The 17618-nt window shown below is 41.9% G+C and overlaps 1 protein-coding gene across 1 annotated transcript in view; it reads left to right on the forward strand.

Annotated features, from left to right (window-relative positions):
* The first annotated feature begins 2385 nt into the window (after positions 1-2385).
* Positions 2386-17618, forward strand: part of LOC308197435 (uncharacterized protein) — an 86960-nt gene continuing 71727 nt past the window's right edge. The window contains exons 1-2 of the transcript XR_013952934.1: positions 2386-2800; positions 13277-13544. The gene's annotated coding sequence lies outside the window, so the exon portion shown is untranslated. The remainder of the gene's footprint in view (positions 2801-13276; positions 13545-17618) is intronic.

A 17618-nucleotide genomic window follows, 5' to 3' on the forward strand; every position in this document is an offset into this window, starting at 1 on the left:
TTCATAAAACAGCCTCCTTAAAGATCAGACAGACCCATTTAGCATATGAGAGTCCTCATCTAGTGATGACTGGTGCCACTGGTAGTAGATTTTGTTGTAGGTCTGTTGTAGCACTAGGAGTCCTAAACACAGGCTATTGACAACCCTTCGCTTTGTAAGAAAAAGCCATGAGCTCTTATTAGTAGTTTTTAATTAAGGAAGATCTATTTGTTTTCAAAAGTTCTCTGCTGGTAAGATGGAAGTTCTTCATTCCCAAACCTTTAAGAAAATGCTGATGGTTTTCTAGAAGTCTCTGCTACTTAATATTTAACACATTTCAGTCGTTGCCTTAGTGCCTGTGCACAGGAGAAGCTGATGTGGTCTGAAAGCCCAGGATTATTGCCAGCTGGGAATTATCAGCAGAGCAGTGCCCATGCTGCAGAGGAAGAAAATAAATGCAGAGGTTATTAATAGGTGAGAAGTTCTTTCCCTCTTCCCAGATTAGCAGTCAGTCAGCCTTAAAACATTTGCATAAGACATAGTGGTGAGGCCAAGGGTCCGGTGTGTCACCATGGAATATTGCTGTGCTTTGTAGCAGCTCGTGAGGAGGGACAGGCAATGGAGCATGAAGCCGCAGGAAAATCCTCTGCAAGCTCTCTAAGCAACTGGAGCTCTGAAGCAACAACATATTAGATCATATTAACAGTTGTAATTGCTTAGTAAATACTATAGGTACACTGAAGGGCATGCAAATAGTCTAGTTCTCCACAAAAAGCAAAGAGTGCTTGAGGTATACCTGAAAACCTGGTAATTCTCTGATGATAACTTCCAGAACACAGACAATGCTAGTGCCTAGGGTCTTTCTTTAATTGAGTTGAATTTCACTGCTATGTGAAAGATTTGACTTCTCCCACTGGGCCAGTAGTGATGGAGAGACCTCCTTATTTTTTCTCTCTGACAAAATCTTTTTTATTACTTCTGCTGTCATGAGATGTGATTCCAATCGTGCTGCTCTGATGAATATAGAGCCTCTGAAGATACAAAGCAAACCTTTTTCACATGAAGTGCCTTCTCTCTCCTTTTCTTACTCGTCGGTCCTGTTTGTGCCTTGTCCCTCTCGATTCTGGGCAGAGCAGGAGAGGTCTACGGGCTGCTGTAAGCATTCAGCCACAGCTCAGGACACGCCTGCTTTGGGATCTGCCAGGATGTAAATGTGCTGTACGTTGGCATTGCTGGTGGGCACAGCAGCAGTGATGCTCAGGGATATACATCTTCCTGATCTTGGCAGTGCCTCCCTTCAGAAAGCCTGGATCTCAAACCATCCAGCTTTGTGCGGGTCTGACAGGCAGGAAGGTGGGGGAGAAGGACTGCAATCCCAAGCCCACCAGCGAGCAATTATTGTCCAGAGAGAGGAGCTTAAAACCCAAGGTGAAAAAACATTGCAGTGCTGTAGTACGTGACTAATAAAGGAGACAAACATTGTCAAACACCCACAGTACATTTATAGGCTTTAAGTTTTGTAAAGTGGATTAGAGACATTTGTATTCATTAAGGAGATGAAAACCTTTTCTCTGCAGCTCAAGTATTTTATTTAAAAAGTTTGAATTTTATGGGTGGTAAAAGAACCATAAACAGAGCAATGAAATGGTCGGAGAAAAAATGGCAATTGTGTAAACTGCTTTTAAAAGAGCCAGAGCATTTCTTCTTCTTAAATCCCCATTTAATGGATTAATGTATTATTTAAAAAGATAGATGATATACATGATAGGAAAAAGCCCTGGGACCGGGATCTCTTTCTTGTCTTTCTCTCCTACTTATTATAATTTGTTTCTCAGTAGCAGTTAGAGGCACTAACTGAAACTGAGGCTTCTGTGAGCACTGCAGAGATGCAGCCCCAGCCTGCAGCAGGGCCACGCTGAGTGAAGTTTGAGTGAGGGTGGGAGAAAGGGAAATAGGGCCTCCGGTTTAAAAACAGCCATGACAGTCACAGGCACTACTGATGGGAGGTTGCAGAGCTTGAAGCAACCCCTTTGTCTGCATGGCCTGGTATGGGTGGTGCTACCAGAACACCCTCCTTGTCATCTTATTTACTTCCTCTCCAGGTCATGCCTTCTCTCTCCTCTCCACTTTCCCCTCCCAGTATCCCTCTCCTGCTCTGTGATTTCTCTATCCTTGGCTCTCCTTCCCTCCTCTCCCAACAGCTCCCTGCCTGTAGCACTCGACTTCCTTCCTTTCCCCTTCGGAAGCTGTCAGGCTTTTTCCATTCCACTGTCTTCTCACCATCCACCCACTCCTGTGGCATCACTTTCGTATTATTTGGCAGGTTTGAAAAAGGGTGTATAAAATAAATGACATTTATAACCTGAACATATGAGTAGTTTGCTAAAGATCTTAATTACTTGACAGAAATAAGCTAATCAAGAAGGTTCAGTAAGAATTAATTGTGTTGGGGAAGCCTGGGATATTTTTTCATTTTTTTCTGCACCTGATTGGGCCTTCCAAATGAGCTGGCAGGTGTCTTTTTAGCAGGCACAGGAAATTGAAGTTTAAAATAGATTGGCTGTAGAAACAGGGTACTTTTTTTTTTTCTTTTTGTGAGAGCAAAAGAGGAATTTAAGTATAGTCAAGTTACCTTTCTGAGAAGCATTTATTGGAAAAGTTGTAGAAATTCCTCTTAATGCTTGCAGGAGCAGAGTTAGGACTTGCACTACTTTTTTAAGGGTGCACCGATGGCTTATGGCATACCAAGATATCTTTCACTGTGAATCAAGTCTCCAAGCAACTGCCCTGCTTGAAACTACCTTGGGGGAGCACAGTTCAGGTAAGGTGCAGATCTGAAATGACATTTTGGGCCTTCACTTGACCCACGATCTCTGAAGGTGCAGATCTGACAACCCCAACAAAGGTAGTTCTGTCTGTCCCCGCCAGCCCTTCTCTGTACAGGATTTCATCCTCATTTCAGTGGTAAGCTGTTTCCTCTCACATGTGTTTAAACAAAGAGATAGAAGGCAGGATATTTTGTTAAAAAGTAGATGAAAGCGAGGATATTTTGTGGCTGTCCATGAAAAGCAATTTTAAATGTATAACAGAAAAGTACTGATCACATAGAAAGAGAAGATGTCCAAGAGGTTTCTGGTGTGTGTTCCAGCTCCACAGCACAGGCTCCCTCTGAACACATCACAGAATCTTTTAATCCCTGGGTTAACCGTCCTTAAACCTGGGACTGAAACATTTTCTTTTCTGTTGTGTGCCTTGTGTACTTAAGATGTAAACTTGCTGGTAAACAGTCTGGCTCCTGTCAGTCCCTCATCTTCTACCTTACTTCTGTAATGAAATGGGGAAATTTATGAGAATAAGGAAAGTCATACCCTCTCAGTGCTGTTCTTTCTTTCCTCTACCTGTAATTTCCAGGATAAAATGCTCTCCAGACTTCCTTCTGACTGCTGTGCATTTGAAGTAAAAGCACAGATTCTGACAGCTCTCTCCAGCAAGGAGGGAAGACTCAGGGCCAAATCCACCCTGAAGCTAAAACAGGGATATGCCCGTTGTTCATCCTGCTGCTTTTGCAAAGTAGGTTTCTTTTTGCAGTTCTCTGTGATTATTCCCAGGGATCTTCTATTGCAGGTCACAAACATATGCCAGCTCAATGGTCCTTCAGTTTATTTTTCTCTTCCTGCAAGGTAACCATTCATCCATGGAGTAATTTCTTTAAATGAGGCATTTTAATCCAAATTGCCAGTTAATACCTGCAGGGCCAGCTTCCCTCCTGATCAGCTCTGGAAATTAAGGGAAGCTTTGAATGGTGTCATAAAGTTTTGCTTGCAGAAATTCTGAAGGACTTCTGAAACAGAAAAAAATTGGAAGGGCAAGTTCTGAAGCTTCAGACAAAATGCAAAACTGGGGGGGAGAGGGAGGGGCAGGCGTAAAGCAAAAGATTTTTAGAATCAAAATACCAGATTCGCTTTGTGTTCAAGCCTCTTGGTTTGGTTTCTGAAAGATACTGTGAGTAAAAACTTGTTCATTAACTTAGAATCAGCATCCTGCTTTCTTGTGCCTTTTTCTCTAAAACTATCTGGGTTTTTTTTCTGATTGTTGTCCATGTTACAGCAAAGCCAAATGATCATCCCAGTTCTTCTAATTTATGTGTTTATGTAAAAGTAGCTACTGTAGTTTCTAGTCAAACTTGAAAGGATCTGTAAAATTTTGTCTGGGTAAGGTCCACTCAAGTGTCTTTGTTCTGAAAACCTAAGCCAGAGGTTCAAGCACCACCTGCACAGTCTCTCTTATCAGACCAGACGTGGAATTTGATAGAGAGCTTCCCTCTGTGTAATTAAGTTCTTTTGACTTGTTTGAAAATAGTAACGGATCCCAAGAGCACAAAAAAAAAAATCTTATAAGTCTTTTATGATATCTGTCGGAGCTGAATCAATAGGATGACTGTTGCATCCTCTTCGAAAATTAGGGGGGAAAAAAAGGCATCCAGTAGAACACAGTGTAATGACTCTTCTAAATGGTGGTGGTTGTCCCAGTACAGTGTTGAACTAGAAGGAAAACACGAGCCAAGATCAAACAAACAAACTAGCTCACTCCATGTCCTGGTGCTCTGTTGGGTCTCATGGCTTCTGTAACCTGTGAGGAGAAAAGAGAGCTCCTGAGCTTTACTGGAATTGGGCAGCAGATGTGCTTTAGCGGTCAGCTAGATCAAGGAATTAGTTCTGAGTAGACATAAACAAGAAAAACACGGCATGTAAGTAAAAAGGCTGTAAGTTACCAGCTAGCGTTGTGCAGTTAAAAATGTCAGTAATTGTCCTTGTTCTCTAGCCAGTCATTCGTGGCTCATTCCTTTTAGCGTTGTTACGAAAGGAAAATTGTGACTACCTGTTGATAACCTCTGCACAGTCTAAGGACTTTGCACACTGTTACGTATGGGGTGGGGAGTTAAGCCTGTTTACGTTTTCTTATGTATAAGCACAAACCATGCCAAAATGCCATTGCATTTATTGGGTTCCACCTTTAAGCAATCTGTCCATAATTGCAATGGAAAATGTTCAGAGCAATTTGCCAGGCATCTATCTGGAACAGTAAGTATGTTGAATAAAATATGATCGTTGTGCTCTGAGCACCGGTAATAATAATAAGAGAGCTGAGCATTCTTGCTTTTCAAGTAAAATATAATTGTTTCTGGAATACGTGTGTTTGAAAGAAACCTCTGAGTGCTTTAACTGATTATAATTTATTATTATATTTTGACCTTGGAATAATGCAATTACATAAATAATGCAACTACGGAGAAGGGATGGGTTAAAGGGAGATTATAATTACATTCAAAATTGAAAAATCTTATCATATGCTTTCTGTCATCCCAATTAATTTAGCTATGGTTGTATAAATACAGCCTTCTAAAAGGCCATTTAGCTCAGGATGGATAATAGGTTATTGCAGTTTTGCTTAGAGTTTTGCACAATATGTAAGTGCTGCTCCCCCCCCCCCCCCCCAAAAAAAAAAAGTAAAAATCACAGAAATTTAAGCAGGTTCTGGTTTTGATTCACTCTTTTACCCCTTTACAAACATAAATTCGGTCACAGTATCTGTTCAGATGTCTGAGACTGACCACTGTGATACATACGATTCATTTAGTCCAAACTAAAATTTACCATCCCCCTTGTGGGTATCTTATCCTTCAGCTCTCTTAATCTTCCCCTTTTAAGCCTTCCTTACTACCTTATTTTACTGTGAAAAATACTAGTGCCCTGCCTCCCATTTAAACCATAATTAGACATTATTTTGTATTGGACATTTCTAAGAACTGCAGGTATTTCTTCTTTAAGATATGGCCTACTGAGTGCATCCTAACAAATAAAATGCTTCTTTTCTGGGCTCTTGCTCACTCTCTTTATGTCTTTGATTGCTACAACACTGTTTTCTTTGTTCTCAACAAGTATAATCATTCCCCAAACTGCTGCTGAAAAGGTTTTTTGTCTAATCCATTACTTTTCTGGGTCAGATTCCTCTCTGCATCCTGGCTGCATCTTCCCTATCCCATTATTTGTATGTGGCTTTTAGAGACTCTCTGCACCCATCTGGTGCTTAGGGTCCAGTTCCTGTTTCAGAGTAATCTAAAGTAGCCCAGTCCGCACGTTAGATGTGCGAACACGTATATTCATTGCCTCCTGCCCTCAGCAGGCCTTGGGAGGAAGACCTCATAAGCTTCCACGGATTTACCTCACTATTTGCCTTCATGTGCCCCTTCCAGTGTGGTGACCCTCTGTATACTGGAAGTGGGAAGATAGAGTTTCGCCTGGGAGCGAGCTGCACACTTAGCTCAGGAGGAGGCATGTGCACAGGCAGCTCCCATGGTGCAGTTAATGTGCTGTGACTCTCCCCGCCAGCTTTCCTCACGGTAACTTGTTCCTGTAGCTACACCATCAAACCTCACCTGTCAGCCCCACGTTTGCTCTGAGCTGGGCTCATTTCTCTGGTTTGCCCTCAGTTCACGCACTGCAGTGGAATATTTAAACTGAAAGGAGCTTTCTGTGTAGTTAATTATTTCACCATAATGTTTCTATTCATTTTTTATCATAAAACTTTTTCCTTCAAATAAAGCCTTAAAGGAAAAGGGGACGAAGTAAAATCAAATGTTTTCAATTGCTGAAGCAAGAAATCTGCAGTGAAGCTTCTGCTTAACAAAATGGAGAATTAGAAAGCATGTTTTATTCTATCATAAATTAAAATTAAGGGAATGAGGGCCTCATTTGCTTAAAGATTGTCTATTAGTATTCACCTGGTGGCAAGCAGCCTTAATCTCACACCATTAATGAAAATAGAAGCTCATTAAATAGTAATTCTTTTTAATAGCGACAGAAGCCTGGGTCTGAGCAGCACTGCTTTAAGTTCTCGTGTAAATTGTGCATGATGATCACCAATAACAGAATTTCTTGTACCTCTCCCCACTCCAAATAGCTTTCATTCCTTGTGTAATCACTCACGAATGCCAGACAGGGAAAGAGCCTTGCAGATGGAGGAAAGAGGTTTTACCACAAGAGTTCTGATGTTAGAAAATAGCAAAGAAGCTGTTGAATTCAAAGCAGGTGAAATAAGCAACAGCACCTACTGCTTTCCCTTTTTGAATCAGATCCCCACCACCTTTGTGAACAGGTTGTTCAGGGTGTTCAGAGACCCCCAGGAGCCTTGGTGCTAGACAGTGTTCCTTGCTTCTGGATGGGATTGCAAGGGGCTTCTTGAATTTCTCTGCTTGGCAGCCGCTGCTACACCTCTCGTCATCAGACAAAGCAAGTCCCATCCTAATGATTCTCCCCCTCTAGCCATTGCTGTGCCCTCTCTTCCTCCAGATGACTAAGTCATTAACTCTGCCTTAGAAACAAGCATAAGCTAGTTATCAGCACTACATGACTATTCTTATGTTAAAGACCTAACGTGATGGATAGCACGCTCTTATGCTCATTTCAAATCCACAGCTGAAATTTCCATTTAATTTGAAATGCTAAAAAACGTTCTTTGCTCTCTCATTACAGTTCTCATCTGTTCCACTGCTTTGCATGGTACCAAGCACTGTCTTCATTTCATGCCTGCCCTCGGCTGAGCTGCTCATGTCTCTTCTGATGAGCAACTTCAGGCCATGTGGCCTTATTCCTCGCTTAACACAATTCTATTCTCCCTCCTGCACTATTTCTTCTGTTGGGCCAGGTATTGTTTCAGATGTGCATGTGGGATGGTTGCTTACTGCTACACCCTAGCCACAGTTAATTCAATTACTGCCAGATTTTCTGGGCCTCTTGACATAGCTATATATAGTTCCTTAGTAATAATATTATCAATTATTTAAATTTTAATTAGTGCTTGAATTAATTACATGATCCTTTACTTCAGGGGGAAAGAGATCTCAGCTTCTGCAATTACATGACCATGGTTTGCCCTCAGAGGCCTATGTTGTATTCTAGCATCATCGCTAATACTCATACAACTGCCGTCACCCTACGGGTGTGTATCAGTGGGTGCTCGCTGTCTGAGGACATGCCTTCTCTAAGACATGAGTAGAGGTTTACATCAGTCCTACAGTGTGTGGGAGCAGACAGACTGCTAAGCTCTGTTAAGATGCTTTTGTCTTCCCTGCTGCCAGTCCCTAACACACATGGTGCTGGGATCCCTGCAGCAGGTCCGGTGGATGTTTCTGCTACAATAAGCATTGCTGCCCTCCAATTCCTTCCACACGCCCACCTGCTCAAGGCACAGGGCAGCAGGACTGCGGGAAGGTCCTGGGGGTTATGTGCTACTCACTTAGGTAGGATCCTTAGAAAGATCTTTTCATGGCAAAAAACTGGGATCAGAGCTCACCAGACTGAGCAGGAGCTGAGCTCTGGGCTGCAGTGCCTGAAGAGGCAACTGTCTAATAGAAAACCTGGCTGGGTAAGGTTTGTGAGCAGATGAGAGGAAGGCTAGCATGACAGACCAGTAATGACCCTAGTTAGCTCTTCTGTGCTTCACTCCCTGTTGCAGATTGCAAATAGCTTTTTACAGTTAAGATCTGCATCAGTATTCGTACTTCTGCTGTGTTATTAGCTATTGCAGTTGCTTTGGGTGACAAAATCCTCTTCTGTGTTTAGCACTCAGTGTTACAAGAGGTAGATTAGTACCCTGTCATGTACAGCAGAAAATGCTGTGGTCAAATACAGTGTATACATTCTCACCAAGTGCGCTATTAATGTTCCTGCACTGTATAAAAACTGAGTTTGTTACAGCATCTGTGCTGTGGGCAGTTCTTTCTGGGACTGTATCAAGCCCATTTTTTTTCTTCGGTGGAGGGTATTCCAGTAATCAGGGGATTTGGGGTCAAAATGGGGTATAAGGAAAATTTTTTATTTCTTCCTTTCTCTCTGCCACCATGTTCTTTAGTAACTCCAAGGGTTTTGATGATCACTTTTTTCTTCTGTGTGCTGCTTTGCAATTTGAAAATGGAGTCTGCCTGTAGATAAAGCAGCAGGGAGAATTAATGTTGCTTCATATTTTCTCTGCATGGAGCATGGAGAGTAAAATGTTAGTTACAGAGGGCTAAACCCTGCTGGAAGAAAGGATTTCATCCCTTCAGTCCCAAGCAGCAGAGCAATTCATTCTGCCCTGGTTGTCCCCCCGCCAACAATGTAGTATTTCACTGCAGAAAGCACCTGTAAGTACTTAAGACTGAGAGCACCATTTCAGTGTAACTGAATTAAGGTTACAAATTAAAAATCATTTAAATCAAGGCTACTCTGTTGTTTTGGGGAATGATATGAAGGGTGTATTTAAAGGAACAATGGTAAAGGAGCTGTAGCTCTTCCTTCCTGTTCTGTTATTGCCATTTCTTTCACACACACACCCACACTTCATCTCTGCCCAGCCACATGGTACAGTAGCAGCTTTCATGGGCAGCCTCTTGTCCACGTGGCCAATGTGTCCACTGCAGGCCACTGATCAAGGTGATTCTCACAACCTCTCTGTATCCAGTCTCTGAGATGCAATGTAAGGGCACATCTCACCCATGGAGCTGTACGGTTCCATTACCCAGCTACTAAGACTATTCATAAAAGAGTAAAAGCTAATTCTCTAATTGTGGTGATAGTCAGGAGGTGTTTTTCCTTGAAGCCACAACCAAATTCTTCTCACTTCAAAAAGACATGTAATTTTTATAGCTAACTAAAAATAGTGAAACACAAAAGCAAGCACAGACAAATGCAGGGAACGATGTCATCAGTTGGACTATTTTCTGACACAGTACTACATTGAAAGGAATGAAATGCATCTAGGATGTAGATGATTTTTTTTTTTTTTGTCTATACAGTAACTAAAACCAAGCAAAAATTGTGATTTGGGCCAAAGGGTTTTAAGGGGAAATGGAAACATTCCATGGAAGGACATGCTTTTCAGTACAATAAAATAAATAATATAACTAAAATCCCATCTTTCTACTGAGAGTGGTTCCCGTAAAAGATAGTGGACAAATCCTGTTTCAGCTGTCCAAAGCCAGTGACGGTCATAATCATAAAAGGAATGAGAACATGAGGGAATAATGACAGCATCATAAAACTCTTTTTGGAGAGATTTTCTTGTCTGCTAAAAACCTACATCTCCTGATTCTGCTTTGACTTGAGGTCAATGGCTGAATTCCTACTAATTTGGATGGGAACCACAGTCTACCTGGTTTGTGTTAAAAATATAACCTTAATACAATTGTAGTTGTTACTCCCTTTCTTGTGTGGATGTTGTTGTAACCAATAAAAGTCCTTTCTTTGTGAGATTCAAACAAAATATCAAGCAGTGTCCTACCAGTTTGGGTGTCACTCCTTAGCACTTGCATAGATTTGACTGCACTGAGTGCCTTAGAGGAGCTGCAGCACTCTCTATCTTAGCCTGCCTGCAGTAAGGCATGTTGTTTCATAACTGATTTTGTAGGCTTGTATTTTGCAGGCATGTCGTGAGATCTTTCATGTGGTCATGGTTTACATTATTTCCGCAGAAATATGTGATACGCTGTGATCCACAATGCAGTGTGCTCATCTATTAAATATTGCATGAACACCAAAGCCATAGGGAACATAAAATATTGAATCTGAACAAACGGAAAGCTCAAAATAGGGAAATGCAGGGCTTTTTACCTGTAGCTTGCCAGTTCAAAAACCAGCTCATATGAGCGCCAGCACGACAGTGGATGGATGTAACTTTGTAGGAGTCCATTGGCTGAAATGAATTGCATCACCCAACTAGTTGTATCATACAAGCCACGGTTCTTTGTGGCACTGTTAAGATGGATCATTGTTTCTGTAGAACAGACAGGGTTTAAAAAGACTCAGAGACCATGGGTTTTCCAGACATGTCTAGGACTGGGGTAGAGTTTGAAGACTTGAGTATCGCACAGAAGTTTTCATTCTCCCTGCAGAATGAAGCAGCTTTCCTCCTTCAGGAAGACTGTGCTGGCACATCTTACAAGGGGTGTGAGACAGTGGCGTGGCTGTGCTGCCCACCCTGAACACCTTTCTTTATGGCTGCCTGATCTTCTCTCAGCACAGTGCACGCCACCTTGGGCTCTCTACTCACTGCCTCCTGCTGTGGAAGCCTCTTCCTGACTCGTTCTCACTCCTGGCTCCTCTTTACTGTTCTCCCACCATTTTCCTTTAGTTTTGGGGGCTGTTCCTGCCTGCAAAGGAGCTGTCTGTTTAGCTCAGGAGATGTAAAGCTGACATTCATATGACCTTGACTTGAGAGGCCCATACTGAGAACTTATCCATAATGACTGCCCTTTGCATCTCTTGCCTGGGCTTGTTGTTCTTCGTTCATTGCTTTCTTCGCCTGTGAATTCCTTACTCATATCTGCTGCACAAAAGCACAGGTTCTTCTCTCACTGTTGTCGTCTTTACTGACTTTATCAGAGGGCCTCTTGGATGGTTTGATATGAACATACCCTTACCTATATGTGTATCTGCTTTCAAGAACACATCTGTTTTATTACAGTTCTTCTGTAGATGCCATTTTGTAACAAACAATGCTTTCATTCCTCCAAATCTCAACTACAGTAACAAATATAGCTGTCATATTTTTATTATGGCTTCATAAAGCCTGTCCTTTAGGCTGTAATGGAGAGGTTAGAGTACTGATATCTAATACAATAAACTGCTGTGATGAAAAATCTTGAATGTATGAGTTTTGGAAAGTGACAAAATCTGTGTTAATTTATCTCCTACTTGATAATGAGGAAGCTGAAGACACAGCCAACACTACAGTTGCTGCTTTTAAGGTTGTAGTGTGGCAGAAATACATAGGATTTAATGCTCCTAAGACAAATTCTAAAAAAAAAAAAAAAAAAATGTAAAATTGTTCCTCCTTGTGTATAATCGAGCGGGAGAGCTGTTGATCCATGGGCAAGAGAGCGAGATCGGAACAAAAATGGTATCCAGTGGGGGTCAGAGGATACTTTGTGGCTCCTGGACTGCAGTCGTCACAGGTGTTGTGTATATATACAGATACGAGGGTGAGGGAGATCTGAGTGTCCATACACAGCTGATGAAGGGCACCACACTAATCTCTCCCCCTTTTTTGTGTGACTCCACATCTTGCAAACCTAGGGGAAGTAATTGCACATCAAAAAGCCAGGAAGGAAAAGAAAAACACCTTAGAGATAGGTCACACACGGATTTTGCCAGCCCAGCAAAATGCATTTTGTAAGGATCTAAAAATCATCATCAAAACAGCTGGCTTATTTACTCTGCCAGGTTCACGAGCAAGAGAGGCTATTCCAAGGGATGGCTGTAAAACTGTTTTTTTAGAAACCACAAAACTGCTACACCTGTGGTTTGCGTCTATTTTGTGGCTAAAAGTCACATTTGTTTAATGACTGGGGGGAGAGCCGGGGGACATAATGGCAAAAACAGATTTGATTTCTCTCTTTTTAGCTGAGCCTGGACAGGCAGAAATGGGCACCTCTGCTGTTCATCGTAGAGCAGATAGGCAGAGGCACAGAGCACTTTGGCATCTAGTACATCCGCTGCTTGCCTAAATTTACAAGCAAATGAAATTTGTAAGAGCACTACAAGGAATTCTGAGTGGATCCCATTCCTCTGCTGTAAGGTTGTTATGCGGCACAAAATCAGGCAGCCTCAGCTAGCAGCTGATGTCGCCAGCACACATGAGCCCTAAATACTGCACAGGCTGGAGGAAATTCCCCCATTATTCTCCAGCTTGTCTGCAGGGGCAAAACAGCAGCAGCGAAAAGGTAATAAAACTTGGAGACCAGAATGCAGCTTGTGGCTGCAGCCTGTAAGCCCCCACAGTGTGGGAGGCCGCGTCCCGTACGCATGCTGGGCCGCTGGGCCCACCTCAGCGCTCCCCAGGAGAGCAGGGCTTTTTGGTGGTGCCTGGCTTTAGGCAGGGTGAGGAGGAGACTGCACACGCCGTGTGGATGGTGAACAGTATGGTGTTGAAGAGAGCTGGCAAAAAGGAGAGTCTCTAGAGAGATGAACAAAGGGAAGGGCGTTCCTCACTGAATGGGTGCCCCCTTTGGCCGTGAACTCTCTGTGAGGTGTAGTCTGACCGCGTGGAGGTCAGTGCAGCACCAGCCGTAGAAATGACTAATTTTGGCCAGTAATTTACGCCTATTGTCACACCACTGCTTCCTTCAAAACTAGCGGCCTTGTGTTTGTGACATTGGTGCTGCAGTGCTGTGGAGAGGCAGCAGGTGCCTAGGCCCTCACATCGGTGCTGGGTGGAGGAGGAATTAGGCTGTGTCCTAACGTGGGCCTTGTTTTAATTATAGATGCCCATCTGCCCTGAACCAAGAAGGTCAGAGGCACTCTGGGAAGGCTGGCGTTCCTTCAGGGCCTCACCTGGCAGAACATGGTGTATGTGTGAAGGACTGAAGCTGTTGCAAGCAGCCGGGCTGATATCAGCCTCTCCCCTGCCTTGGGGAGTGCCTTCATCCTGAGCTACCCCTCTGGAAGAGCCCAGCACAGAGCAAACGTCCTCACTGCATGTCTGCTGGAAGATCCAGGGTTGTTTTGGTGCTACGGAAGGCATGAAAGCAGGTATGTGGTTGCATGACTGCGTGATGTTGCCACCAGCTCTTCAGCGACACTGGGTAAGTAGCGGTCTTTCTGTCACAGTGGCCGTGTAGCCTAGCAGCTCCCTGCACATGTGGGCTGGGTTGAAGTGAGATAGAAATTTCAGGGTTTCAACAAAAAGAAATACTTTGTTTTGTGTCAGGTTGAAGTGATTTTTTTTTGTTGTTTTGATTTTAATTTTGCATTCTATTCAGATTGTTTAACCAGTTGGGGGATTGTCTGGTGGTTTTTTTTTCATCTTTTTGAAATAGATCAACTTTAAAATGGAAAATAACACGCAAAATCTTTTTTTTTCCAAGAAAAATGATTTTTATATGTATTAAGATTGTATTAAGAGAAACTCTTTTTTTCCCTGCCTTCAGTCATGTAGATAATTCACTTAACTACATATGAACATAAAGGTAGTCTATGTTTGTCTCCTATGTCCTAAAAACTTCTTAGAGTAAATCTTGCTGTTTGTTTTGGTGGCAAAAATTGTCTAGCTCTTCCCTTCAGTCATGTTTTCTTTATTTACTGACTTGTGCTCTGGGAGTGTTCAAGTTCACTTGAGGCTACCTATACCTGTGAAATTCTGTGTGTGTCTGTCTGAATAATAGATGTTCTTTCAAAAAAACATCAAGAAAGGTTTTCAAACCTTTTCCACAAAAAAAAAAATAGTTTCAGTATTTTTTTCATTGAAACAAAAATCCAAACTTCATTCAGAATGAAACATAGTATTTCTTTATATGGCGTGCTTTTAATGTTCTTTTGTTTTATTTTAAATAAGGTTAACGCAATTTTGAAAAAGTTAAAATCACAAAACAACTGGTTTTCGTTTTGCAAACACACTTGAGTGCATTCGCCACATTTGCTGATGGTGTTGAAAGCATTTCTTTCACCAATGACACATTCAGAGGAACTATTTTATTAAGCCTTGCATCTTAAAACCTTTTATACTTTGTATGTGATATTTCCTAGCATATTGAGCCACAGATCATGAACTCCTTTGGGCAGCAATTAATTTCATCTTGTGCCTGGTACAAGTTGGTCATTCATGTTAAATGGGAAGCAAACCAATAAATGCTTTGATCAGTTTTTCCGGAACATGCTTACAGCCACCTGAAAGCGGTTCATCAAAATTATTTCTCTGACAATATCTTAATCTCTCCTTCCAAATTTCCTTAGCAATATTACAGTCAATAATTCCATCTATGCACCCAAGCAAGGCTTTTAAAATTTTTTTTTGGATCTTATATTTTCATGACTGAACATTCTCCTGACAAAATTTAAGAACAGAAAATGGTAGGATTTCTAAGGTATTTAGGTTTGATTTCTCCTCTTGCTTACGGAGAGGAGTCTTTGTCAGGGGATGTAGTGGTAGGACAAGGGCTAATGGCTTAAAACTAAAAGAGAGTAGGAAGAAATTCTTTACTCAGAGGGTGGTGAGGCACTGGCTGCCGAGAGCAGCTGTGGATGCCTCATCCCTGGAAGCGTTCAAGGCCAGGCTGGATGGGGCTTTGGGCAACCTGGTCTGGCAGGAGGTGTCCCTGCCCATGGGAAGGGGTTGGAATTAGATGATCCTTTATGGTCCCTTCCATCTCAAACTGTTCTATGATTATTTATGGAGATGCTTATGAATGTTTCTCACAAAACCACTAACAAAATTATACTGTTTTGACTACCAGAAGATGTTGAGGTGAAAATTCTGTTCTCATCCAAAATTTTCAGCTTTATGTTAGGAAAAAAAAAAAAAAATTGAAGGGAATAGCTGCTCTAATGCTTTCATTTCAGAAGTACTACTTCTCTACTGTGTTGGTCTGTAATAGGGTGCCTGCACACTGAAGGTGCAGAAGATTTAATGATACATAGAAGCTGAGGTGGGATGATAAGGACAGAAAGATTGATAACAATTGTTGCTACTCTGAATTGTTGTACTTAACAGACTTTATTTTTTGAACAATGGATGTCAGGCAAATAATAAGAGTGACATGATATCCAAACAATTTCCCTGTACTGGCCAGATAAGCTAGAAATTCTGGTAATTCAAGCTATGGGTTTTTTTTAATTGACTTTTCATGAATAAAAAAGCAATTAGAAAAGGGAGAAGAGAACTTGGTAACAATAATGGCTGTTAGGACTTCAAAGAACTGCCACACTTTTCAACTTTAAAGGAAGTAATGTCTTGCAACAAAAAGAAGAAAATGAGGGAATGTAATGCTTGTTCTGCTTTAATGATGTGTTGTAGTTCCTGAGCTGTTTTAATAATCATATCATGCTTACCATTTAGCGTTAGGCTGAGCTGTGAATGTTAACAGTGGTTCGGCTCTCCTGGAATGTCAGTCACTGTGGTGTATTTCATGCAGTCTGGGGACTTGCACTCCATTTGTGTAAATGGGAAAATATCCCTTTCTCGGAAGCAAGAGATGAAGGAATGGGTGGTGAGGCCTGCTCAGCTCTGATTAGATAAGGCTTTCAGAGCACCTGTGAAAATCCAGCATAGTTTTAGTGTCAAGTATGTTCTGCAATGGTCTGAGAGCAGAGCACTGGACAAAGCTGCTATAGACTGTCAGTTTCCAGTATATCCCTACATAAACATCCTCAGATACTAGAGTAAGTTTTGTTCCTGTTGTTTGTCTACCGCTTACATGAAGACTGAACTACAGCAAAGTAGTGAGAGAACCACCAGCCAGGAAAAAACACTCCTCTAACAGCTGACTGCTGGGGAGGAGGAGCAGCAGCAGTGGCTGTAAGGAAAAAAATAAAAAGATGCCTGGAGAAGGAGAAAGTGAATGTAGGGTGTTCTGGGGGGTGGGGGGAGAAGAGGGTCTCACTGTACCTTCCACCTCACGTGACTGACGTGCTGAAAGGGTGACTTCTTTTAGATGTGTATGTGCCTACAACAGCAGCCAGTTCATGGCATGCTTTGCTTAACTGCAGCTGACTTCAGCGACCAAAGGGCTCTTAAAGTTGTGGTTTTGTGTGCAGCTGGAAAGGTTTGTCTTGACAGGGGACAGCAGGTTGACACCTACCTGAAAATGTCCAAGCTGGTGATTCCTGTTACAGAAACACCAAGCAAGGGTAGCATGTGTGGTCTTGCTCACTGACAGGCTCCTTTTGTGCACTCTCATCGGCTCACATCCACAGCCTGCCTGACGCTGGCAATAAATAATACCAGCTTAGCCTGGGATATTTTCAGCTATGTACATTTAGGTACATCACTTCTTTTCTGACTATAATTGTGGGGGTAAATGGGTTACAGTGTGAATCAGACATATTGTGGATTGTTCCTCCTTATATTTAAAATACAACAGGAAGGCTTTTTTTATTTCTTTTGGTGTTGCTAATATTGAAGTAACGTAGATATTTTTACACATGCACTGGAGAGCTATTTTTTTTTTTTTTTACTTCCAAAAACTTGTCAAAAGTTGCTTGCTGTGACTCTCTTTTCTTTTCCATTTCTAAATTTATTTGGCGCTCATGAAAGCTGTCGGATGAATAGTGTTGCATATCAGATCACAACCCAAGCAGCACGTAGGCTTTCTGCATCTTGCGTGTGTTTTTTGCACTGTATTTCTGAGAGAAGGGGAATTATTCACAATGAATCATTTATCTGACAAATTTTGCCTTTTCTGTTGGTCCGGAAATTGCCCAAGCAATTTTGAAGCTCTTGTAAGCTAAAGCAAGTTATTTTTTTAAGCTATCCACTGAATGAGATCTGTGAATAGCACTTTGTCTGAAGATTGTACTTGATAGTCAAGACCTGAGATTACAGTTTAAATAGTTGAACTCTAATAGGTTAGACTTAAAATGATCTAAAAAAATGGCACACTTATTTGGACTTTTAAAAATTCATGCTTATAGTACTAAAAATGCATAAATGTGTCTGAAGCAGAACCTGAGAAACTAAGACAATGCTGCTGCTTTAGCATTTCACTCTGAATAATGCAAAACCAATCTGACCGTTTTGTTCTTAAAGGTGAACTGCAGTGTTTTAGGGGGCTGGGTTTTTGCTGGGGTATCTGCCCCTTTTGGTCTGTTCAGGTACTGCTGCTCAGAAAA

This window comes from Anser brachyrhynchus (assembly GCF_964034855.1).
Source record: "Anser brachyrhynchus genome assembly, chromosome: 6".
In the NCBI taxonomy this organism is placed as follows: domain Eukaryota; kingdom Metazoa; phylum Chordata; class Aves; order Anseriformes; family Anatidae; genus Anser; species Anser brachyrhynchus.